The following is a 27,426-nucleotide window of genomic DNA, read 5'->3' as shown; positions in this document are numbered from 1 at the left end:
GGATGTCACACCTTAGCTGCCAAGGCTCTTAGACCAGTTACTTGAATGAGTAGCTACCTGCATGTGCATCTCATCCAGCATTTATTCAGGTCAAGTTACTACCCCACAGTGGAAAAAAGGAAGACTGGAGAGAAGCCAGTCACTCTCCCATTCAATCGAAGGTCTAAGCCCTCCAAGTGCCTCATCAAGGAGCTACGTGACTAAACACACAGTTGAACCACCACCTCAGGTCCCAGTAGGGAGGAGTTTGGGAACCTGTGGGTGATGTCCTTCAGGTAAAAAGGATTAAAATGATATTGTCATGTTACAATAAAGTTTTATACATACTTACCTGACAGATATATACGATTAATGGCCCACCCAGCCTCCCCGCAGGAGACAGGTGGAAGAGAAGAATTCTGATTAGAAAACGGGAATGGTTCCTAGTCCTGCCACCCAGGGCAGGGCGGTAGATCACCTGACCTACCGGTAGCGTGTGCCGCGAAATTTGAAATTCTGTCGGAGACGACGGAGTCTATAGCTAAGTATATATCTGTCAGGTAAGTATGTATAAAACTTTATTGTAACATGACTATCATTTTTATACATTCAACTTCCCTGCCAGATATATACTTAGCTGATTAGCACCCATTGGTGGTGGGTAAGAGACAGCTAACTACTGAAATAGACAGGTAAACAACATATGTTGTAGGTATTAATAAACCTTGGTTCCTACCTTATTAGGCTGAAGACTTCGCGGCTACTGCCTTGGAGTCTGTTTAGCCTCAAGAGCCTCAGCGAGATATTGATCTATGGCTAAGAGTTCTTGTGGGTCTGCCAATGGGGTCTTATCCACTTACTCGGCAGAGCCTAAAGGCCTTTGTCATTGGGTGCTATTCCACTAACATGACAATACACCTTGTTCAAGGAGCACAACACCGATCCCGATCACCTGATCCTAACATCCATGTTAGTTCTAAGATTGCAAGGAGTTATCCCCGAACTCCTTACAAACAACCAAAAACTCGAAACATAATTACACGTTCATTTATACAAAAAATACAAAAAAAATTTTGTACCCCCCCACTAGCCATACATACCCTTGACCCCCTACCAGCAATGACACTATGCGCCCGTGCGACATCCGTGAGCTTGCTAATAGAAAACCAAGCACATATCTGACAAGAGGTTTATGTACGATAAAATCAAAATATTTTAAGGATCAGTCTTTGCTCCAAGACCCAGCAAATGGACCTAGAGAGAAGCACTTCTCATAAGTCACTTTCACATCCTTCAGGTAATGAGACGCAAACACTGAATTGCACCTCCAATAAGTAGTCTCAATGATATTTTTAAAAGACATATTCTTTTGGAACGCCAAGGACGTTGCTACTGCTCTCACCTCATGGGTCTTAACCTTTAGAAGACCAAAGTCCAGAGCGTGCAATTCGCTCGTCCTCTTGGCTGTAGCGAGAGACAACAGGAATAAGCATTTCCTAGTGACGTCGCGGAAGGAAGCCAGATGTAAAGGCTCGAATTTATCCGAGGAAAGGAATTTCAGGACCACGTCCAGATTCCAACTAGGAGTTCTAGGAGTTGCTGCTTTTGAAGTTTCAAAGGATCTAATTAAATCATGTAGATCTTTGTTATCTGCAATTTCTAGCCCTCGATTTCTGAATACTGAAGACAGCATGCTTCTGTATCCCTTTATTGTTGACACAGATAGGTGCGATTCCTCTCTCAGAAAGAGGAGGAAATCGGCAATGTTAACTATAGAGGTACTGGAGGAGGACAGCTTCTGACTCTTACACCACCTCCTAAAGACTTCCCACTTCGATTGGTATACTCTTCTCGTCAAAGCTCTGCGGGCTCGAGCGATAGAGCCCGCAGCCTTGCGAGAAAAGCCCCTCGCTCTGACAAGTCTTTTGATAGTCGAAAGGCAGTCAGAGCGAGACCTGGGAGGTTGTGATGAAACCTCTCGAAGTGGGGTTGTCTGAGTAGATCTGGTCTGTTTGGAAGAGATCTGGGGAAGTCCACTATCCACTCCAGTACCTCCGTGAACCATTCTTGGGCTGGCCAAAATGGGGCTATTAGTGTCAACTTCGTGCTCTTTGAAGCTACGAACTTCCTGAGCACTTCCCACAGGATCTTGAACGGGGGAAAGGCGTAGGCGTCCACACCCGACCAATCCAGGAGAAACGCGTCTATTGCGAAGGCTCTCGGATCTTCTACTAGAGAGCAAAAGATCTCCACTCTTTTGGAGAGGAACGTCGCAAACAGGTCTATGTGAGGTCTCCCCCACAGGGACCAAAGACTTCGACACACTTCTTCGTGTAGAGTCCTTCTGTGGGAAGGACCTGATTCCTCCTGCTTAGTCTGTCCGCTCTCATTCTTTATTCCTTGCACAAATCTTGTGAGGAGAGTTATGCCTCTTTCTTCTGTCCAGGTTAACAGGTGTTTTGTTACCTGAAAGAGGGAGAAAGAGTGCGTGCCTCCTTGCTTGCGTATGTAAGCCAGAGCCGTGGTGTTGTCCGAGTTTATCTGTATCACCCCGCCTCTGACTATCTCTTCGAAGAACTTTAAGGCTAGGTGTATGGCCACTAGTTCCTTGCAATTGATGTGCCAGGACACCTGTTCCTTTGTCCAGGTGCCTGACACCTCCCTTGCTCCTAGCGTCGCTCCCCATCCCGACTCCGAAGCGTCGGAATATAACACTTGGTCTGGGTTCTGCAGGGCAAGCGATATGCCTTCGTTCTTTTGAAGAGGAAGGATCCACCACTTCAAGCGATCTTTTATCTCTTGTGGAAGCGGGAAGGTGTCCGAGAGTTGTCCCGTCTTCCAACTCCACACCCCTTTCAGGAAAAACTGAAGAGGGCAAAGGTGAAGCCTCCCCAGAGAGAAGAACTTTTCTAGTGAGGACAGGGTCCCTAAAAGGCTCAGATAATCCCTCGCTGAACTGCTCTTTCTCTCTAAGAAGCTCGAGATTTTCGACAAACCTCGAGTGATTCTTTCTCGCGAAGGAAATACTCGAAAACCCCGAGAATCCATCTGAATCCCCATTATAGACCAAGCTCTGGCTGGGGATCAGCTGCGACTTCTCGAGGTTCACGAGTAATCCCAGCGATTCTATCATGTTTCTTGTTACTGATAAGTCCTCCAAGCACTGAATCTCCGACTTGGCCCTGATCAGCCAGTCGTCTAAGTAGAGGAGATGTTTATTCCCTCTAGGTGAAGCCATCTTGCTACATTCGCCATCAGGTTGGTGAATACCTGCGGAGCTGTAGACAGACCGAAGCACAGAGCCCTGAATTGAAAAATCTTGTCTCCTATTACAAACCGAAGATATTTCTTTGACAAATGGTGAATGGGAACGTGGAAATACGCATCTTGCAAGTTCAGAGAGACCATCCAATCTCCTGGACGAAGAGCCGACATTACTGAGGCGGACATTTCCATACGGAACTTCTTTTTCTGAACAAAGCGATTCAGAGCGCTTACATCCAGTACTGGTCTCCACCCCCCCGATGCCTTTGGTACTAGAAAAAGGCGATTGTAAAATCCCGGGGAGTGTGGATCCTGCACAAGTTCGATGGCCTCCTTTTCCCACATTTGTTCCACCATTTGAAGGAGAGTCTTTCTCATTACAGGGTCTCTGTACCCCTACCTCCTCGCTGACAGTTCCCGAGGCGTAGATGTTGAGGGGAGGACTGTCCTCGAAGGGGATTACGTATCCTTTCTTTAGGACCGAGACTGACCAAGGGTCGGCTCCCCTTTTTGCCCATACTCCTGCAAAAGTTTCAGGAGTCTGGCAACCCACTGGTGCTTGAAGGAGCAACAAGTCATTTAGTTTTCTTGAAAGGTCTGAAGGAAGACCTTCCTCTCTTGTCAGAGCTCTTCTTTCTGGCAGGGGGACGAGCCGCTGCACCTCCACGAAAGGGCTGCTGAGGAGGACGAGAGTTCCTTCTAATCGTCGACATACAGGGCGTCCTTTCTTGGACGTTTGTACCAGTAGGTCTTGTGTCGCCTTCTCAGTTAGCGAGCGAGATATATCCTTCACTAACTGAGAAGGAAACAGATGATCCGACAGAGGGGCGAACAATAAAGCAGTCCTCTGGCTCGGAGAAACCCCCTTTTGATAATAGGGATCCATATACTGATCTCTTTTTCAGAAGACCAGCACCAAAAAGGGAAGCCACTTCTCCCGAACCGTCCTGTACTGCTTTGTCCATGCAAGACAGGACGCTATGGAGAATCTCTGGGTTTTTAAGAAACTCCGGATCTTTAGATTTGTTGGCCAGAACTCCGAGTGACCAATCCAGAAAATTGAACACCTCTAAAGTGACAAAAAGTCCCTTTAGAAAGTGGTTCAACTCCGAAATGCTCCACGTCGATCTGACCGATCCTAAAGAGTGACGTCTAGAGGTCTCCACTACATTGGAAAAGTCCGCATCTGCCGAGGCAGGAAGAGAAAGACCCATAGTCTCTCCTGTCCCATACCAAATACCTCTCTTTCCATTGGAGTTTGGAAGGAGGCGTGGCAGAATACAGTCTTTCCCAACTCTTTCTTCTTGTCCATCCAAGAATCTAAAGAATGGAGGGCCTTCTTCATCGAAATCGCAGGCTTCATTTTCAGAAAGGCCGAAGATTTTGCCGTAGCCGAGCTCGAAAAGAGAGAACGAGGAGAAGGAGGAGCCGCCGGACTAAGAGAGTCTCCAAACTCCTGTAGTAACAATGAGGCTAAGACCTTATAATTCGAGAGTCCCTCATTTGCAGGAGGTTCGTCATCAGACAAATCGTCCAAACCTCGATCAGACGAAGGAGAAAGCTCTCGTTTGGAGGAGAGTCTTTCCAAGACCTCCTAACGATCTGAAGGAGAGGAGCTTCTATTTGGAGAAGAGTCATAAATTTCCCCCAGGAATGAGTCTCGGCTCCGGGCTCCGGGTGGGCTCCGGGCTGGCGGGCTCCTGGCTCCTGGCGCTCCGGCTCCTGGCTCCTGCTTCCTGGCTCCTGGGCTCCTGGCTGGCCTGGCTCCTGGCTCCTGGGCTCCTGGCTCCTGGCTCCTGGCTCCTGGCTCCTGGCTCCTGGGCTTCCTGCTCCTTGGGTGACTCCTCACTCCTGCTCTTGGCTCCTGCCCCTCCTGGGTGACTCTCACTCCTGGCCGGTGCCAGACGCCTGATCGGTTCATCCACGTTCGTACAGGAAACCTCACCTCGAGTAGGAGCATCGATCCTGGCGGCAGATACCTCCATTACGTCTGGAGGATCTTTTGATAGGAAGGGTAGAGTCTTTCCTTCTATGGAGGCTCCTTTTGAAAGGACTCCTACAAAAGACGAAATCTGCTCTTGCATAGCAATCATGAACCTCTTCGTAACCTCCTCTTTATCCTCTTCGGGAGGAGGGGAAGGAGGAGGGGAGGAGTCCATAGCCTCCACCTCCCGACTCCTTCTAACTCTGGTTGACAGAAAGAATCTTCTTGCCTTCTTAACTCCCGAAGGAGACTCCTCAGGGAAGTTTTCCGGGCTCGAGTCAATCGTCGGAGCCTTCCAACTCCTCTTGAGTGGTCGAGAGCGATCTGAATCCCTCCAATCACGTCTCGGAGATGAAGATCCCGACGAAGAAAAACACTCACGCAGGACGCTTTTGCAATAGCGATCCTTGGCAGTCTGGGGTGTCACAGAAACCGCCGAAGGGACACCTGATCGGTGGGGATTCTCCACAACCTCCTTTCGGTTTTTGACATTCCTTCTCCTCTGGGCATGGAGCTTGGAAGAGGTCTAGACCTAGAAGCGTTGCGGAGCCGACCAGATGCCCCCTCCACTACACTGGGGACACTCATATCACTGTCCACTGAAAAATCACTAGCCTTACCTTGCAGGGCAGCCATTTTGTTTTCCATCAACTTGAAGGCTGCTTTTAGATCCGCAAGTTCTTTCGCTGAATCTACAGGTTCTGCAATAGGAGAAGGGGCTGCAATGGAAGGAGAAGTAGCAATACTTACCCTTGGGGAAGATCCCAAGCTAGGAATTAGTTCATTAGATCTCGAACTACTTAAACTTCTATAAGAAGCCTTCCTCACTCTTTCTCTCTCTAACTTTTTCAAATAATTAGTTAGATTCTTCCATTCATTCTCACTCAAATTCTCACATTCCTTGCAAGTATTAGTGAAAGAACATTCATACTCCCTGCAACCCTTGCATACAGTGTGAGGGTCTACCGAAGCTTTCGGCAACCTCACCTTACAGCCTACATTCACACAACGTCACACAACCATTCCAGTGTCAGACATTTTTTAAAGAAAAATCCAAAATCAAGTCCACAAAACAGTCCACAAAAGCGTATGCCAATCCAACAATCCAGATACGTCACCAAAAGTCGGTCAAGAAGATCAATTGCCGGTGAAAAAAGAAAAACCAATCGAGAGGAACCAACAACAATGTTGAGGGTCCGGGCGACAGAAGAATTCTGATTAGAAAACGGGAATGGTTCCTAGTCCTGCCACCCAGGGCAGGGCGGTAGATCACCTGACCTACCGGTAGCGTGTGCCGTGAAATTTGAAATTCTGTCGGAGACGACGGAGTCTATAGCTAAGTATATATCTGGCAGGGAAGTTGAATGTATAAAAATATCCATGTTACTAAAATCTTACTCCAAAATGCCAGGAACAGTTCTATGCCCCTTGATTTCATGAGTGTTCATCCAAACTGTAAGACTGTCTCCTGATGGAAGCATCATAAGCTCCTCTGATATCAACACAAAGCCGCAATGTAAAGGGTGTTCCTTGACACCCACTTCCTATCTTTGCCGGTGTTTACCAGTACTAGCCTATAAGATCACGTCCTACTTAGATACATCTACAGATCACAAGAGGCATCAAGACTACAACTACAGTTATTGAGACAGGAAACAAAAGCACTACTATTAACTCTAGCCAGAACTTCTAGCTAATCTCACTTTCCCCAAGAGCAGATGAACAGGTCTAGGATAGTGTGTTGTTGCTTTTTGTGCTTCTCCTCACCCCTAGCTTGTCTTATTCTTCTGCGCAGGTACAGTGGCTGTGGGCAACACTATGGGAACATCTCCCTAGGGATGGTTGACCAGTACTGGAGGATCAACAGCTCCTTATGGGTTCAGCAACAACATATGGTACTAAGTTGACATAAGGTAGGCGCAATGATCACTCACCTTTCCAAACACAACTCCTCTCAGCTGAGAGAATAGTACACACAAGGATAGAGCTGGTGTAGGGAGAGGGAAATTGTAGGTTAACACTACTCACTTTTCTCCTCTGATGAAACCTTTCTAACAGTTATAGATCCTACTTCTACAGAGGAACAGTAATAGTGGGGATCCACCTAAATACTATAGAGTACGAAGGACCACTTACACTCCTTAAGCCCTTTACATGTCCGTTATGCACAATTTTCCATCATAAAGTAAACAAAACACTCAAAACAACTTAGCAATTAGCAGTAGCACAGCAAGTTCTCCTTTACTACTCAGCCACTTCTCATATTATATAACTTGAAAATAACAAATAAAAATCACAATTCAGGATGGTCACAAAATTTACAAGGCTATGAAGTAAGCTCAAAAATATAAAGTCATATAGAGGGAGTAAGTGCGCCAATAGCAAACAAAATCACGAGCCCTACTTTATTTTTACTAAAAACAAAGTTTTGCAGTATACTAGAGTTCCAAAGACAATGAACAGACCATACCAGAAAATTTAATACACCTTATAACAATAACCAGCAATTGAACCAGTTTTTTTATTTTTCCTTCTTAGTCCACTCAAAATAATGCAGCAATCATTAGCACTAACGCTATTTGATTATGTTTTACCGGGAACTTTTCATAATTCTATAAATTTTCTTTTGCAAAAACAACTAAATGCCAATATACTTATCTGTGAAAAATGTCTACAGTTTTGGGTATCCTAAATATTTTATGGCAGTCTGAAATTGGCACTTTTGCCTGCCCCACTGAGATGCACATAGGGACAATCATACTGGCACCCTTTCAAACATACTCAACCATCATAATTCACGCATCCCTTTCTGGGGCATTCCCATTTCAAACACTGAGCCACTAAACTGATCTGCAGAAAATTCCTGGAAATCAGTTTAGTGGCTCAATGTTTGAAATGGGAAAGCTCTTTTTGACTGGTAAAGCATTTCCCCCCTATGACATCACTATTCACTCATTAGCCAAGACACAACCCACATTCTACATCCTTCTAGGCTATTTCATTTGTCAAAAAGGTATGAGGTTTGAGGGGGGGGGGGGGGCGGGGGGGGGGGGGGGGGGTAGCGAGCAAGCTTCCAGGAAGGGAGAACAAAAGTAATTGTAATTTTTTGCGTTAGATCTAGGTAATAACTCAGTGTTGGGTATTTCTTTGGAAATTACAGTTTCCTACAGTATTTAGGGTTGCTTATTAAGAATTTGCTGTTATTTTTGGGGGTCGACTGTAATTGACCACCAGGGGCTAGTACTAAACATGGTAAAATACATTTGACGCCCCAATCACTAGTTGCTGTCATATTCACAGGAACATTCCTTGCAGTCCATGCGGAGTTATTACCTAGAATTACCCTTTTTGCTGCTCATATTACAGGCTAGAGGTAATTTTTGCATTACAAAAGTATACATAAATAGCCTAAGTAGCAGCAAAATATGACCCGCAGTAGGCTACTAGTTTGGTAATTCTACAGAAAAGCTGCACCGGAAGCTTGTTTAGTACCTGACCCTAGGGTATGAATGACAAAATATAAACTCCAGATGCTAAATTTCTCAAGGATATTTCACCTGTACCAAGTCATGGGCTATATACACCCTACTCTAAAATTTAGTAAAAACAATTTAAGCAATCAATAAACTACAACTTCTGTAGGATTAGGAAAGCCAGCTTTCATTACATGAAAATTGACAAGTCTCTGGAACGAAAAACTAATGAATGAATGTAACTGACAGACAAATCAGACAAATGAAGTTTAATGACACATGCCACTCATCGCTCACACATTAAGCTATGATAAGTCGAGTAGCCTACAAATAAGAATGGGAGATAAAGTACCACCTACAGACATGTAGTTACTCACCTTGCAAGCTCCCTCAGACTACGTAATGGATGACCTTCAAGATCTGACTCGCCAACCAACGAGGAAAATAAAGGGTAAGAGGGAAAGGTCCCTCGCCACAAACTCTCAACCACGGAGCCCAGGGCACAACACCCTACCTCTACAACAACTGACTGACTACTCCCCCAGGTGTAGACAATCCCACTCACATGTAATTGCAGCAGTGTTTCCAAAAGATCCTACATCACACTAATGACACAACAAGACATTGCAGTAGATCTAGGTAATAACTCCACATCGGGTATTTCTTTGGAAATTACAGTTTCCTATAGTATTTGGGTTGCTTGGTAAGACTGTTATTTTGGGGGGACAACTGTAATTAATTGCCAGGGACCAGTACTAAACACTAAAAAATAAGGTGTAAATACATTTGACACCCCAATCCTTAGTAGCTTTCGCATCCGCAGGAGCGTTCCTAGGAGTCCGTGCGGAGATACCCTATTGCCTAGAATTACTGACATTGCTAACTTACTGTTGACCAGGATAGTCCAAAGGCTATGATACTCATTTACTCCTGGTACTATTAAGAGAGATACCGAATTCTCGAATTCAGATACTACCACCCATTTTTAAGGAAAATTCTAAACATTCTCCCTTCTTACTACCCAAACTAAGGTTAGGGTACGTAATGTACTATCTATTGGTAGTACTAGGTAGTAGTAGGTATAGGGTAAACAACCGCAGTCGACCCATCGTCATTGCGTGGCTCGGCCTTATTCACTCTATATTTAATTGGTGAAACAAGAATACAATTACATCAACATAATGTGATATATATATGAAAGCGCCATACGAACTAAAATAAGCATGTGAGCTCTTCGTAAAATATGATTTCAAGGCAGTTTTGAAATCCAATATGGCGGCAGCTGCTTGACTTGCCGTTCGTAACCACAGACAATCCACCATCTTTCCCAGCCTTCCCAGCACTCATTTGAACAATGTTAGCGTATACATATAAGTAACGTTTATTGATCTTGCTCAAGATTCCAGTTGTAATCAGCAAAATAAAAAAACTTTTTGTTGCCTATATTAGTGAAAGTATAAAACTTTTTATTCCCGGGGTCATGGTTTGAACCGAAATTCATTTTTACCTTGTAATCGGTGGTTTTATCCTCACTGCCATCGCAAGTGAAACGCCACAGTGCTTATTTGATTGTAATTATACACATTTTGGTCTTAATTCACTCCAAATTGCACTTTAACTACGTTGCGGTTCCTGGTTCCTAAGCGTTCACTCCACAAACACAGTTACGGGCAGCACACATGTACACGGTTTATGATGTGCAAAGCTTTATTCCCTTAATTGTTTACTTTACTTATTATTTAGTTTAAACTTTACTTTGTTACTTCAAAATGTAAATTTAATTCATGTCTATTATCCCTTTTTTGCAGCCAAATTAACCCTGAAAAATTACAGGTATTTCTGAAGTAGCTACTTACGAGCAGATGACGCGACAGCAAAATGACTCATCATTGCCAATCTAGTGGAGCTCCACACATACGGCGATGCATTTACAAACTGTTTCCATGAATTCTAGTTGTCATAGTAATGCAGTAATGATAAAATTGCTGTAATATGTATATATATACTACAAACAGATACGCTAATTTCACTTATTTCCCCGGTTTTGTGTAAGTCTTAGCTATACCCAGTTTCTTGGGTAAACTCATACCAATTGACAACACTGATAAACAATTGAAGAGCGCAAAGAATGACTTAGTTCCCTTGGATAAGTAGTGGTTGGAAGTCTGTGTTTACGATTGTTGTGATGAAAGTGCCCCAGCGTCTATGGGTACAAGTGGTGTGCGGATTTAGCACAGGAAATGGGAAGTTTGTTTACACAAGCGACTCCGCAAACATCGAGATGGCGTAAATCTTCAAAACATTTTTAGTTGTAAGTAAAAATTTCGAAAGCGTCATGGGGGTAGTGTGCACTGCGTTTGGTCACACTTTTCATTACCCTCTGTTTAATCTTAAAATATGGCCTTAATTTCTAACTTTGGAGAAAATACAGTAAGTCCTCGGGTTACGCCGGTCTCGACTTACGATGTTTCTTGGTTACGAACGCGCCCCCATAAAAATATAAAAAATGTTATTGTTATAATACAATTAAGTTTGTTCATACTTACCTGGCAGATATATATATAGCTGTATTTCTGACGTCCGACAGAATTTCAAAACTCGCGGCACACGTAGTGGGGCGGCCAGGTGGTAGTACCCATTCCCGCCGCTGGGAGGCGGATATCAGGAACCATTCCCATTTTCTGTTCATATTTATTCATGACCCTTGTCTCCTGAGGGGAGGAGGGTGGGCACTCTAATTATATATATCTGCCAGGTAAGTATGAACAAACTTAATTGTATTATAACAATAACATTTTGTTCATGAAACTTACCTGTCAGATATATATATAGCTGAATCCCACCTTCGGATGGTGGGTAGAGACAGAATAGGATTTTTAGGAAACTTAAATTAAATAAAAGATTTACTTCTTGGTTCCTTACCTGATAGCAAAGTAGACTCTGTGATTACTGTCACTAAAGCCTGCTTATGCTTTTATCAGAGTTGCCAGCCAGGTTTGGACCTGTAGTGCTGGTGCACTCTGGATGCTCTGTCAACGGGGACGTGACCACAATGTGACAAGACCATCTAGCCAAACATATGGCAGTAACACAGCAACCGACCACCACCTGACCAACTAACCAAAAAACCCCTGACATTAACACTAAGGAATGGGAGATTTCCACAGAAGATCTCACCATCAACCAAAAACACAATAAAAACTAACCTAACTAAGCTAAGGGATAGGGAGAGAGCTACCTTCAGCCCCCAAAACTGTGTCTGCCGAAAATGTAAGGCCCCAAAGAACTACAGTTCTCGTAAATCGTTCTCACATCCCGGAGGTAATGTGAGGCGAATACGGAATTGCTCCTCCAAAAGGTGCTATCAAGTATATCTTTGATAGACATATTCCTTTGGAAGGCAAGAGAAGTAGCTACGGCTCTGACTTCGTGAGCTTTCACTTTAAAGAGGCTCAAATCAGTCTTCTGGCAAGATGAATGAGCCTCTTTAATGACGTCCCTCAAGAAGAAAGCAACAGCATTCTTCGACAACCGAGCACCAGAGATTACCTGAGGGACCTCTTATCTCTTTAGTTCTATTCACATAGAACTTGAGAGCCCTGACAGGGCACAGGGCTCTCTCTGGTTCTTGACCCACGAGACTCGACATTCCTTTGATTTCAAAGCTCTTCGGCCAAGGATTAGACGGGTTCTCGTTCTTAGCAAGAAAGATGGGCTCAAACGAGCAGACAGCGTTGTCCCCCTTGAAGCCCACTAGGCTACTGACGCTTGGATTTCACTAACTCTCTTCGCCGTCGCCAGAGAAGCTAGGAAAAGCGTTTTTCTCGTCAAGTCCCTTAGATAAGCCATCATGGAGAGGCTCAAAGGGACTTAGCATAAGATGTTTCAAAACCACATCGAGATTCCATGAGGGCTGTCTTGCTTGTGGAATCTTGGTGGTTTCGAACGACCTTAAGAGATCGTGCAGATCCTTATTGTCGGAGAGGTCCAGTCCTCTGTGGCGAAAAACGGCAGACAACATACTCCTATAACCCGAGATTGTAGGAACTGCCAATTTCTGCACATTTCTTAGAGTAAGAAATCTGCTATCTGATTCACAGAGGTCGTGGAAGAGGAAATTCCTTCCTTTTTGCACCATGCCCTGAAGGAGGACCACTTAGACTGGTAGACAGCTCTTGAAGAGGCTCTTCGAGCATTAGCGATTGCTCTCGCAGCTGCCTTTGAAAAGCCTCTCGCTCTGGCCAACTTTTCGATAGTCTGAACGCAGTCAGAGCCAGAGCGGAGAGGTTTTGGTGAAACCTTTGAAGTGAGGCTGTCTGAGTAGATCTCTCCTCCAGGGCAACGTTCTTGGGAAGTCCACAAGGAATGTCATGACCTCTGTGAACCACTCTCTTGCTGGCCACATTGGGGCAATCAAGAGTCAACCTTGTCCCTTCTGAAGCTGCGAACTTCATTACCTCCCCCATGATCTTGAATGGGGGAAAGGCGTAAAGATCCAGGTCCGTCCAGTCCCAGAGCAACGCGTCCACTGCAATTGCCCCTGGATCCAGAACCGGGGAGCAATACAGAGGAAGCCTCTTCGTCCTCGATGTAGCGAACAGGTCTACTAGAGGACGTCCCCACAATGTCCATAATTGCTGACAGACTTCCTGGTGCAAGGTCCATTCTGTTGGTAGAATCTGATTTCGTCGACTGAGAAGGTCCGCCCTGACATTCTGAACCCCTGCCACGAATCTTGTCAGGATCTTGATGCGCCTTGCGTCTGCCCATAGCAGAACCTCTTTCGCCAGGAGAAAAAGGGATCTGGAGTGAGTTCCTCCCTGATTCTTTAGATATGCAAGGGCTGTGGTGCTGTCTGAGTTGACTTGAACAACCTTGCTTGACAGTTTGTCTTCGAAGAACTGCAGCAACAGGAATATCGCTGCCAGTTCCTTTACATTGATGTGCCAGGCTACCTGTTCCCCTCTCCAGGAGCCTGACACTTCCTCCCCCCCCAGTGTTGCTCCCCAACCGGAAATGGAAGCGTCTGAGAACAACACTAGGTCGGGGCTCAGAAGATTTAAGGAGAAGCCCTCTCGTAACTTCTGAGGGTCGAGCCACCATCTTAAGTGGCCTTTTACCTTGTTTGAGATCCTTAGGATCGCATTCAGGTCCCCTTTCGACTTCCATTCTTCCGCAAGGAAAAATTGAAGAGGCCTGAGGTGCAGTCTTCCCAGCGAGACAAACTTTTCTAGCGAGGAAATGGTGCCCAGCAGACTCATCCACTCCCTCACCGAACAAGCTTCTCTCTCTAGGAAGGCTGCGACTTTCTCTAACCCCAGTCGCTGACGTTCCTGGGATGGAAACGCCCGAAAAGCCACTGAATCCATCTGAATCCCCAGATACACGATGGACTGTGTCGGGGTCAGATGCGACTTTCGGAGTTGACCAAAAGACCCGAGACTTTGCTAGGGCTAACGTAAACTGAAGGTCCTTCAGACATTTCTGCCTCGACGACGCTCTGATCAGCCAATTGTCGAGGTAGAGGGATATCCTGATCTCTGACGAATGGAGCCACTTCGCTACATTCCTCATTATCATTGTGAAAACCATCGGGGCCGTGCTGAGACCGAAACAAAGGGCTCTGAATTGCCAAACCCTGTTGTCTAAGACGAATCTCAGGTACTTCCTTGAAAGAGGGTGGACGGGGATATGGAAGTACGCGTCCTGCAGGTCCAGACACACCATCCAGTCGCCAGGTCTCAAGGCTCCCAGCACCGACTGAGGCGTCTCCATTTTGAACTTGATCTTTTCTACAAAAAGATTGAGCCTGCTCACATCCAGGACTGGGCGCCAACCTGACGACTGCTTCGGCACTAGGAAAATCCTGTTGTAGAAGCCCGGTGACTCCAGGTCCAAGACTTGTTCCACCGCTCTTTTTTCGACCATCTGGTCTAACAGATCGAAAAGAATACTTTTCTTCTCTCCCTGATAAGATGGAGAGAGGTCTCTGGGAGTTGATGTTAAAGTTGGAGGATGTAAAAAGGGGATCTTGTACCCCTGCTCTACTATCTTGAGAGTCCAAGGATCCGCCCCTCTCTGCCTCCAAGCCTCCGCAAAGAACTTCAGTCTGGCCCCGACTGGCGTCTGAAGGACAAGATCTTCATTTGGTGGTTTTGGTTTTAAATGAAGCTCTTCCTCTCGAAAAACCTCTCCCTCGAGGAGCTGCTCTCGAGGGGGGTGCCCCACGAAAGGGTTTGACTTTCTTCGGGGGTTTACTGAATGCAGATGTGGAAGGAACTGCTGGACGTCTTGAAGACTGTACCAAGAGGTCCTGGGTCGCCTTCTCTTGCAAACTCGTTGCAAGATCCTTTACCATAGCCTGGGGGAAGAGATGGTCCGAAAGAGGCGCAAAGAGCAATTCCGCTTTCTGAGCGGGAGAGACCGACTTAGCGGTAAAATTGCATAAGAGAGCTCTTTTCTTCAGGAAAGCAGTTCCAAAATGAGAAACTTGCTCCTCCGAACCATCCCTGACGGCCTTGTCCATACATGACAACACGCTGGACAGCTCCCCCAGACTGAGGGAATCAGGACTTCTAGACTGAAGGTCTAAAACTCCCAGGCACGTCTAAGAAATTAAAGACATTCAAGGTGCGAAGCAGTCCCTTCAAGTGGTGGTCCGTCTCCACAGGAGTCCAGGACACCTTAGCAGACGATAAGAGAGACCTCCTCTGAGCGTCCACTAAACTGGAGAAGTCACCCAGAGCGGACGAAGGAACCTTTACTCCCACGTCCTCCTTGGTTTCATACCAAACTTCCTCCTTTCCCGGCGAGTCTAGAGGGAGGAAGGGCGAAAGTGGTCTTGCCCTGATCCTTCCTTCGAGACATAAAATCTTGAAGTTTCTTGAAAGCCCTCTTGGTCGACAGCGATGTCTTCATTTCGACGAACTCAGGGTCTTAACGGTCTTGGAAGACGAAAGTTGAGAGGAGGAGACCTAGGGGCTGCCGGCTGGAACTTCTCCCCGAAGGATGAACGTAACAGCCTGACAAGAACCTTATAGTCCGAGACAGCTGAAGCTACCGGAGGTTCTTCTTCAACGGAACTCCCTGGACTACTAAGTTCCCCTTCTCCCTAAGAGGAACTGGAGAACGTCCATCAGGAGAGGGAGGGCGTACGTCCAGCAGTCCTCAAGCCTGAACAAAGACTTCCGTTGATTGGAAGTACCCGCTACAGGTACGGAATCGCCCTTACGACAATCTTTAGAAGGACGGAAACATCCTGCGAAAGCAAAGGAGCGTCCTTTAGAAAGCAATGGGTAAAACTGTCCCTTTAACAGACCACGGTCCCTACGAGAGGAAGCGCGAGCTTCCTGACGAGCGCCAAAAGCGTCCTGCTTAGCCAAGCAAGCGTCCTGCTGAGCGTCCTCAAAAGCGTCCTGCCTCGTTCGAAAAGCGTCTTGCTTCGAACGGCGAGCGTCCTGCCGAGCGTCCTCAAAGGCGTCCTGTCGAGAACGCAAAGCGTCCTGCTTCGAACGCCGAGCGTCTTGCCGAGGCGTCCATCAAACAGCGCCCTGCCGGAAGGCGCAAATCTCCTGCTTCGAACGCCAGATGTCCATGGCGAGCGTTCCTCTTACTGAGAGAGCGAAAGATCTACTCAGAGAACGAGAACGGTGACGATCCGGAGGTGGAGAGAGAGACGAACGAGACGAGAGAGAATGAGACTGCTTCGTCCTCTTGACGGGCAGCCTAACGTCCTTTCTACGCTTAGGCTCGACTGCTGCTGGGCGAGTCCTCTGAGCCATAAGCAACGTAATCTGGTCCTGAAGGGACACTAGGATATCCTTCGTAGGTGACGAAGGAGCAGAAGAAGGGGCAGGACTGACCCTGCGAGAAGGCGAGGGGCGAGGGGACGCCTCCTTCCTTCTAGCAGGTACAGCTATCTGCCTCTCAGGTGAACACGCCTGTGCGTGGAAACCAACGTCCTCGTCGGTAGAAACCCTACCTCTCTTCTGAGGAGGAAAGGCGTCATACGCATCCTCTGACGAAAGCGGAGACATAGGACGTGAAGCGTCCTCAAAACGAAAAGTCCTTTTCAACGGACGCGAGTCTCTCCGAGCGCTCCACCCCTTGCGCGGGGAGGACGCTTCGGAGGACGAAAAGCAATCCTTCAGGACACGCGCTCGTGCGCGCTCCTTGGCAGCCTGGGATTTAGCAACAAGGCCTGCCGAAGGGACGCCAGATCGGTGGGGAGCCCCCGTAACCCTCTTGCGGCTTTTGACATACCCACTCCCAGAGTCCTGGGAGTCCGATAGAGGTCTAGGCCTAGAGGCATTATGGGGCCGATCTGACGCCCCCTCCACAACACTAGGGGCACTAACACAAACTTTCACAGGGCCAGTTTCTAAGGCCAAAACTTTCGATTCAAGAGCGCGAATAGACTCAAGAATCAGAGAAAGGGTGTTACCTTCTCCAGACACAGCACTGGGGCCCGAAGGCAACAAAACAGGATTAGGTTGAGCAAAATCTACCGGTGTTAGAGGAGGAGAAATGTTACATTCCTTACCTTTCGTAGAACTGATCTTGGAGGAAGACCTCCTGACTCTATCGCGCTCCAATTTACGTCGATAGGTCTCATACATCTTCCATTTATCATCATCCAAATCCTTGCATTTATTGCACCGATCATCAACCAAGCAAACATGCCCCCTGCATTCCATACAAACTGTGTGAGGATCAACTTAAGGTTTAAGAAGCCTCACCTTACATTCACTCCTCACACACACACTGAAACTTCCAGTACTTGATCCCGACATCATGTACACAGAAAAGCCAATCCAAAATCAAAAACCAATCCGCTATTACGCGGGCCAATCCAACAATCCAGAAGTCGATACCAAAAGTCAATCCAGATAATTTAAAGTGAGATAAATCAAAAATCCTAGACGGAGGTACTGTAAACAGTTGTTTCCAGCACCGGCGACAGAAAAAATATGAACAGAAAATGGGAATGGTTCCTGATATCCGCCTCCCAGCGGCGGGAATGGGTACTACCACCTGGCCGCCCCACTACGTGTGCCGCGAGTTTTGAAATTCTGTCGGACGTCAGAAATACAGCTATATATATATCTGACAGGTAAGTTTCATGAACAAAATAATATTTTGCGTCGTTCCGTCTTACGCGGTTTAGCGTCGTAAGCGACGTAAACAAACGCGAACTAGTTCCGGGCGCACGGCAGAAGAATACGCTTTGTGGGGGAGAGGACGGCATCGCTTCGCTACGCTCATTCCTCGCCCATACGCCATTTTGGTTGTTTACACTGCCTCTCTCTCCCTCGTGTTGTATCGTTTTTGTAACTTTTTGCTCTTTGTTATGGCTCCCAAGCGCAAGGCGGACTCTTCTGATGGTAGTGCATCGAAGAAAAGAAAGGCCATCACCATGGAAATTAAAGTGGACATTATAAAGCGATCTGAGAAGGGAGAAACGCCAACAAACATTGGCCGCTCGCTTGGCCTTAGCCGTTCGACCATTGCTACCATTATCAAAGATAAAGAGCGCATCGTTGAACATGTGAAAGGATCTGCTCCTATGAAAGCGACAGTGATAACTAAGCAGCGTAGTGGTCTAATAATTGAAATGGAAAGGTTATTGGTGCTTTGGTTGGAAGATCAAAATCAAATTAATAAAGGTAAGGAATTGTTCTCTCGTTGTTATTGATAGGTATTTACATTAAATCATGTGGTATTTTTTAATGTTCCGACTTACACTGAAAATCGTGTTACGACGCATCTTAAGAACGGATCAACGTCGTAACTCGAGGACCCCCTGTACTTACTACTTCGAAAGGAGAGTAGAGGTCTCGAGCTGTTCCTTTCACCACCAACAACTCATGACCGATGACCATCTCCGGTGTCAAGACGTGTTACCTAGGGTAAAACACCACGGCAGGCCAACCCTCATCACGGTGGACGGGTCTTATTCACTCTATATTTAATTGGTGAAACAAGAATACAATTGCAACTCTAAGCATACCATTTAAAAGACTGAAGTTTCGTCAACATAATGTGATATATGAAAGCCCCATACGAACTAAAATAAGCATGTGAGCTCTTCGTAAAATATGTTTTCAAGGGCAGTTTTGAAATCCAATATGGCGGCTACGTTTTGCATGGAAGGTTCTGATCAGTGACGGCCACCATCTTTCCCCAGCCTTCCCAGCACTCATTTGAACAATGTTAGCGTATATATGTAACTTTTATTGATCTTACTCAAGATTGCAGTTGTAATCAGCACAATAAAACAACATTTTGTTGCCTATATTAGTGAAAGTATGAAACTTGTTATTCCCGGGGTTATGGTTTGAACTGAATTCATTCTTACCTTGTAATCGGTGGTTTTTATCCTTACTGCCATCGCAACTGAAACTCCACAGTGCTTATTTGATTGTTATTATACACATTTTGGTCTGAGTTCACTCCACATTGCACTTTAAACCCGTTGTTGTTGCTGGTTCCTAAGCGCGCGCGCCACAAACACAGTTACGAACAGCAGACGACGAAATGCAAAGTTTTATTCCCTAAATTGTTTACTTTACTCGTTATTTAGTTTAAATTTACTTTATTTAAAAATTTTAATTTAATTCATGTATATTATCCCTTTTTTGCAACCAAATTACCCCGAAAAATTACAGATATTTCTAAAGTAGATACAATCAAATTTTTCTAACGTTTTCGTACATCTGGCTGCCGAAAACCATAGAGGAACGATTACGGATAAGTGCATAGAGGAACGACTACGGAGAAGTGAATTATATACATATTTTTTTTTTTTTGCTTTTTTTGTTTTTGCTAGCACTTTTCATAGATTTCAGTCTATATTAGTATTTTGAATTTCTTTAATAACCGTATGCCAGAAATAAATGTAACCTTTAATGTTTGCATGCTAAGAATGGCAAAATCATCGTTGCCACATTAGTGGAGGCTTCACACATACGCTGTTTCATTATTATAAACAGTTTCCATGAATTCTAGTTGTCATAGTAATGCAATAATGATAAAATTGCTTTAATATTTATGTATATATACTTCCAATACATAGCCTAATTTCACCAATTTCAACGTGTGTGTAGTCTTATACCCAGTTTGGAGGGTCAACACATACCGAATGGCAACAGAGAGAGAGAGAGAGAGAGAGAGAGAGAGAGAGAGAGAGAGAGAAAAAAAGGAAGGCGAAGGAACGAAGGAAAGGGGTGGCGGTGGGGGGGGGTGGGGGGGGTGGGGGGGGGGGGGGGGGGGGGGGTGGGGGGGGGGGGGGGGGGGGGGGGAGAGGGTAGGTGGAGCTTTATACGCGTGTTTGTATCCATTTCTGCATAATGGAGTTTTTGTCTCTTGGTACAAGGACAAGTGTCGTTATTCTTTACGATTAGTGATTCACGATACCCTTATAAATTACGGCACTGGGTGTAATGCACTATAGCAAAATCTCGTTCCGATACGAGTGTTCGTTACAGAAATAGGTATTGCCCAAAAACGTGCTTGCACTGTCTGAAAACCCATAGTAGGTATGCTGCTTAGTTGTCAATCAAGTTTTTTGTAATAAAGTACTTTTTACAAGCTAGCTATTGAATAAATTTGTATTTTTCTCAATCAAAATATATGCCCCTCAATGCTAACTTTCTCTTTTAATAACGACTTTCTGGTCATTGCAAATTCGGCCCAATAATTTCTTATGGTGCGAAAACAGAGGCGCATCGACCGAAAACGATTGCGTCACACTACGGCGATAATCCGGCAGTAAAACATCTTCATATATCCAAAAAGTAAATAATGAAGATATATATGCGCACTACGATTATACCAATTACATGAAGAGCTGATAATCTGCATGAATAACTGGTAAACTGTTCTGCAAGAAAGTTGAGTAAAGCAATTTTTTACAATAGGTACGAAAGTCAAGATGTCGTGACGTCATAGGGTAAAACATCACAGCAGGCCAAGCAGGCCACCTACAATCAACACCTAGCCACCCTCCGAAAAAGTACATTATAACGCGTCCTGACACCCGAGATGGGCATCAGTCGCGACTTGTTGTTGGTGAGAAACGGAGCTAAAGACCTCTACTCTCCTTTCGAAGTAAGTATTTTCTCCAAAGTTAGAAATTAAGGCCAAATTTTAAGATTTAAACAGAGGGTACTGAAAATGGCGCCCACGGCAGTGGAAATCTCACCAAAACGCTTTAGAAATTTTTACTTACAACTAAAAATGTTTCGAAGATTGACGCCATCTCGATGTTTACGGAGTCGCTTGTGTCAACAAACTTTCCATTTCCTGTGATAAATCCGCACACCACTTGTACCCACAGACGCTGGAGCACTTTTATCACAACAATCGAAACACGATTTCTCACCAACAACAAGCCAGGAGTAAACAGCTGTTTTGGTAGAAGATGACGAGAAGCGTGCTCTTAGCTAATTTTTAAATAAGTAGTAAAACATCAATATTTTACATATTTATGATGATTAATTTGAAAATATTCGTTATTGAAAAAGTAACTCGACTCTGACTCAAATTTAAGTAATTATTTTTCTGAATTAGAACGTTCTTTTTAAGTTCTGTATTATGACGTCACGACATCTTGACTTTCGTACCTATTGTAAATAATTGCTATACTCAACTGTCATTGCAGAACAGTTTACCAGTTATTCATGCAGATTGTTATCAGCTATACATGTAATTGTTATAATCGTAATGCGCATATATATCTTTATTATTTACTTTTTGGATATATGAAGATGTTTTACTGCTGGATTATCGCCGTAGTTTGACGCAATCGTTTTCGGTCCATGGGCCTCTGTCTGTTTTCGCACCATAAGAAATTATGGGGCCGAATTTGCAATGACCAGAAAGTCGTTAGAAAAGGAGGAAAGTTAGCATTGAGGGGCATATGTTTTGACTGAGAAAAATACAAATTTATTCAATAGCTAGCTTGTAAAAAATACTTGGTTATAAAAACTTGATTGACAACTAAGCAGCATGTCTACTATGGGTTTCAGAGACAGTGCAAGCACGTTTTTGGGCAATACCTATTTCTGTAACGAACACTCTTAACAGAACTAGATTTTGCTATAGTGCATTACACCCAGTGCCATAATTTATAAGGGTATCGTGAATCACTAATCGTAAAGAATAACGACACTTGTCCTTGTACCAAGAGACAAAAACTCCATTATGCAGAAATGGATACGAACACGCGTATAAAGCTCCACCTACCCTCTCCCCAACCCCCCCCCCCCCCCCCCCCCCCACCCACCCCCCCCCCCCTCCACCGCCATCCCTTTCTTCTTCGTTCCTCCGCCTTCCTTTCTCTCTCTCTCTCTTCTCTCTCTCTCTCTCTCTCTCTCTCTCTCTCTCTCTCTCTCTGTTGCCATTCGGTATGTGTTGACCCTCCAAACAGGGTATAAGACTACACACAAAACGTTGAAATTGGTGAAATTAGGCTATGTATTGGAAGTATATATACATAAATATTAAAGCAATTTTATCATTATTGCATTACTATGACAACTAGAATTCATGGAAACAGTTTATAACCTGTTAAGCGTCACCCACGTAATAATACGTTTACCGCGATCTACTCGGTAGCGCCTTCAACGGGATATTACGTTCAAGACTTTAACTGTGCTTGTCAAGCCGTCAGCCCCGTAATAATACGTTTACTCGTATAGAAAAGTGTAGGAACATCATTTGGTAACACTCTCAGCACATGGGAAACTTATTTCCAGCCTGCAACTCTTTCCTGGTGGTCGCTTATGCTAGAAAACTGCCTGTCCCTGTTGGTTTTCTTTCAATACGCTTCGGGCGTTTATCGAGACAAATTGGATTTCGCGTCTTTCACAATGAATGTCCCAAAAGAGGAGGCATATTTCTTCAGGTGAGATCAATCAAATACTAGATGAGGAGTGTGATATTGATAATCTATTTGATGATGAGAGCTCTAGTTCTGAATCCTCCAGTGATGATACAAACTTTTCTTCCAATTGCGGGAGTGAAGATGACTTTTCTTTGCCGAGTGACTGGACTCCGAGAGAGAGAGGAGCGAGGAGATGGAGGATGAGAGGAGAGGGAGAGAGGGAAGAGAGAGATGAGAGAGAGAGAGACGAGAGAGAGAGAGAGACGAGAGAGGAGAGAGAGAGAGAGAGAGAATTTCCTACAGTTAATTACAGTATGAATAACAAGCATAAAAATCAATATTAACTTTGAAAAACTATCATCAGTGCTATGATCGCTGATTACAAAAAAAGCGTGACGGTACGTTAGCAGCGAGCTCATCAGGGGCGGACGCTTAACAGGATAATAATGGAACGGCGTATGTGTGAAGCCTCCACTAATGTGGCAACGATGATTTTGCCATTCTTAGCATGCAAACATTAAAGCATGCAAACATTAAAGGTTACATTTATTTCTGGCATACGATTATTAAAGAAATTCAAAATACTAATAAAGACTGAAATCAATGAAAAGTGCTAGCAAAAACAAAAAAGCAAAAAAAAAAAAAAAACTTAGTCGTTCCTCTGCACTTTTCCGTATTCGTTCCTCTATGGTTTTCGGCAGCCAGATGTACGAAAACGTTAGAAACATTTGATTTTATCTATTTTAGAAATATCTGTAATTTTTTGGGGTAATTTGGTTGCAAAAAAGGGATAATATACATGAATTAAATCAAAATTTTTAAATAACAAAGTAAATTTAAACTAAATAACTAGTAAAGTAAACAGTTTAGGGAATAAAACTTTGCAGTTTCGTCGTCTGTCGTCGTCTGCTGTTCGAAATTGTGTTTATGGCGCGCGCGCTTAGAAACCAGAAACAGCAACGGGTTTAAAGTGCAATGTGGAGTGAACTGAGACCAAAATGTGTATAATAACAATCAAATAAGCACTGTGGAGTTTCAGTTGTGATGGCAGTAAGGATAAAAACCACCGATTACAAGGTAAGAATGAATTCAGTTCCAACCATAACCCCGGGAATAACAAGTTTCATACTTTCACTAATATAGGCAACAAAATGTTGTTTTATTGTGCTGATTACAACTGCAATCTTGAGTAAGATCAATAAACGTTACATACATACGCTAACATTGTTCAAATGAGTGCTGGGAAGGCTGGGGAAAGATGGTGGCCGTCACTGATGAGAACCGTCCTCCATGCAAACGTAGCCGCCATATTGGATTTCAAAACTGCCTTGAAAACATATTTTACGAAGAGCTCACATGCTTATTTTAGTTCGTATGGGGCTTTCATATCTCACATGTGTTGACGAAACTTCAGTCTTTTAAATGGTATGCTTAGAGTTGCAATTGTATTCATGTTTCACCAATTAAATATCGAGTGAATAAGACCCGTCTACCGTGATGAGGGTTGGCCTGTCGTGATGTTCTACCCTAATACAGGACTTAAAAGAACGTTCTAATTCCAAAAAATAATTACTTAAATTTGAGTCAGAATAGAGTTACTTTTTCAATAACGGATATTTTCAAATTAATCATCATAAATATGTAAAATATTGATGATTTACTATTTATTTAAAAAATTATCGAAGTGCACTCTTCGTCGTCGTCTTTTACAAAACAGTTGTTTACTCGGTGAGGAAAAGTTTTCCGTTTGTTGTGATAAAAGTGCCCCAGCGTCTGTGGGCACAAGTGGTTTGCGGATTTATCACAGGAAATGGTTAGTTTATTGACACAAACAACTCCGTAAACATCGAGATGGCGTCAATCTTCTAAATACCTCGAGTTGTAAGTAAAAATGTTGAACGCGTTTTGGTGAGATTTGCACTACGTTTGAGACCGTTTTCAGTACCCTCTGTTTAAATCTTAAAATTTGGCTTTAATTTCTAACTTTGGAGAAAATACTTACTTCGAAAGGAGAGTAGAGGTCTTTAGCTCCGTTTCTCACCAACAACAAGTCGCGATTGATGCCCATCTCTGGTGTCAGGACGCGTTAGCTATACTAATGTACTTTTTCAGAGGGTGGCAAGCGTTGATTGTAGGTGGCCTGTTTGGCCTGCCGTGGTGTTTTACCCTAAAAGTACTTTTTCAGAGGGTGGCCACAAACGCGGTAGTCAGTGGGTTGGCCAGTCGGTTGTTTACCTTAGGCTATTGGTACACCATTTCAGTCATGACAGATGAAAGACCAAGAGACATACGGTGATTCCGTAGGCCCACACCTACGTAGTCATAATAATGAAAACTGTCAACACTAAGGGTAGTAATCCTAGACTGCTTAGGGTGCGGCGCGCCCTCGGATTAAGCCACCTAACATTACAGTGTGTGTGAAAGTTAAGACATCCTCTCTGAATTAAACCACGACAGACAAAATACGAGTCTCACACAAACCTCTTTCAGTGAACCGTTGTTTGTTTGCGGTAGATTCTAATGGGCTCTGGGCGGCAGCGTTCTACTATTTCTCGAGTTTCACTTTGTGGCTGCTTTATTTTGTTATTGTTAGTCAACTGTCAACATTACCACATTCAAGGAACACGGAAAGGCGACAATTTGTCACCACTTCCCCCTATATAATAACAAATTAAACTTTCAACTTGGTGTTTTCACTCTCCTTGATATCAGCGCCATCTATTGAGAGTATGATAAACTTCGAGAAAATAATAACACCAGGAATGATGTAAGAATTGACGAACGCAAATCCCGAAAAAACAAAATCGTTCAATTCACATTTCTATGGAACTTTTATACGTAAGTACAGATACCCATCTTAAGAATTACTTTCCCATATATATATATATTATATTGTTATATATAATATAATATAATATAATATAATATGATTATATATATATATGTATATATATATATATATATATATATATATATATAACTTGATCACGAAGTATATAAAACGTGATGCTATGTATAAATAAAGGTTTTTTTGCCACGAAGGAAAAAAAAATGAAAAAACGAGTTGGCCGAGTACTTTCGGACCCTTTACTGAGGCTGCCTCAGTAAAGGGTCCGAATAGGACCGAAAGTACTCGGCCAACTCGTTTTTTCATTTTTTTCCTTCGTGGCAAAAAAAAACCTTTATATATATATATATATATACACACACACACACACACACACACACACACACACATATATATATATATATATATATATATATCTATATATATATATATATATATATATATACATGTGTGTGTGTGTATGTTTAGTCTGTGTTCATATGATGAGTACAACTAAAAGAAAGCAGTGGTGTTATTGTTTATACTTTTGGAATGTACTTTTCTTGGTTTTCCCTCCCGTTTGTACGTCAGCTTATTTATTTGATTAATTTTTACTCCATATACTTACGTGCTGTTTTGTCAGTTATTTAATTTACCTTGTGTTGTTCGTCAGTACCATATGCACGTTTTAACACACATTAATTGTAGCCTACAACTTAATGTATCTTTTGTTGTAATTCCTGCAGTGTTCCATATCATTTTGCGCTCATTCTAGATTAAAGTAATAATTATAATAATAATAACATTTATAACGATTTCGCCTTATACAGCGATGGACCACAATTCAGTCCCACCTCCCACGTATGAAAGAAGAGTTTGATCGGTTTGTTGACTAACCACTTAACTATAACCTGTAGTTAGTGAGTCCACTGTGATGGATCGCGGCCAGTGTGGATAAGACATGTGGCTAGCAACCTCATCACGGAGTAGAATGAACTGCTTAGAATCCAAGGGAAAAATTTGTCTAACTACAAAAGAAAAAAATAGTCTATTATCAGATGTACAGCAAGATAGTTTCAAATTATTATTATTATTATTATTTATTATTCATTATTTAGTATTATTATTATTTATTTTATTTATTTATTTATTGATTTATTTTATTTTATTTTATTTATTGTATTTATTTTTTTATTTTATTTTTTTTTTTTTTGCTCTATCACAGTCTTCCAATTCGACTGGGTGGTATTTATAGTGCGGGGTTCCGGGTTGCATCCTGCCTCCTTAGGAGTCCATCACTTTTCTTACTATGTGCGCCGTTTCTAGGATCACACTCTTCTGCATGAGTCCTGGAGCTACTTCAACCTCCAGTTTTTCTAGATTCCTTTTCAGGGATCTTGGGATCGTGCCTAGTGCTCCTATGATTATGGGTACAATTTCCACTGGCATATCCCGTATCCTTCTTATTTCTATTTTCAGATCTTGATACTTATCCATTTTTTCCCTCTCTCTCTCTTCAACTCTGGTGTCCCATGGTATTGCGACATCAATGAGTGATACCTTCTTCTTGACTTTGTCAATCAACGTCACGTCTGGTCTATTTGCACGTATCACCCGATCTGTTCTGATACCATAGTCCCAGAGGATCTTTGCCAGATCGTTTTCTATCACTCCCTCAGGTTGGTGCTCGTACCACATATTACTGCAAGGTAGCTGATGTTTCTTGCACAGGCTCGTGGAGGGCTTTTCCCACTGAATCATGCCTCTTTTTGTACTGGTTCTGTGCAAGTGCCGGGCATTCGCTTGCTATGTGGTTAATAGTTTCATTTTTCGTATTGATTATTATTATTATTATTATTATTATTATTATTATTATATTATTATTATTATTATTATTATTATTAATGGAAGAGGCCATAAACTTATGTTTCCCTGGCCTAAAGTAACAATAGGCCCACAAACGCTCAACAATGTCCAGTGGTGGAGAATGAAGACTTTGACCTAAATCTAAACG

The 27,426-nt window shown here is 43.5% G+C and overlaps 1 protein-coding gene across 4 annotated transcripts in view; it reads right to left on the bottom strand.

Annotated features, from left to right (window-relative positions):
* LOC135214478 (phosphatidylinositol 4-phosphate 3-kinase C2 domain-containing subunit beta-like) overlaps window positions 1-27,426 on the bottom strand; it is a 184,644-nt gene that overhangs the window by 154,380 nt on the left and 2,838 nt on the right. For 2 of the 4 annotated variants that reach the window (XM_064248827.1, XM_064248829.1), the window contains exon 1: window positions 25,067-25,304. The exons of 1 other annotated variant lie outside the window; for it this stretch is intronic. The gene's annotated coding sequence lies outside the window, so the exon portion shown is untranslated. Of the gene's footprint in view, window positions 1-25,066; window positions 25,305-27,426 lie in introns of those variants that run through there. One more of the 4 variants, XM_064248825.1, reaches the window with a different exon arrangement.

The sequence above is a fragment of the Macrobrachium nipponense genome, chromosome 45 (genome assembly GCF_015104395.2).
Source record: "Macrobrachium nipponense isolate FS-2020 chromosome 45, ASM1510439v2, whole genome shotgun sequence".
NCBI classification, from domain to species: domain Eukaryota; kingdom Metazoa; phylum Arthropoda; class Malacostraca; order Decapoda; family Palaemonidae; genus Macrobrachium; species Macrobrachium nipponense.
The sequence above is the reverse complement of the archived record's forward strand: the minus strand, read 5'-3'. Positions and strand labels throughout refer to the sequence as shown.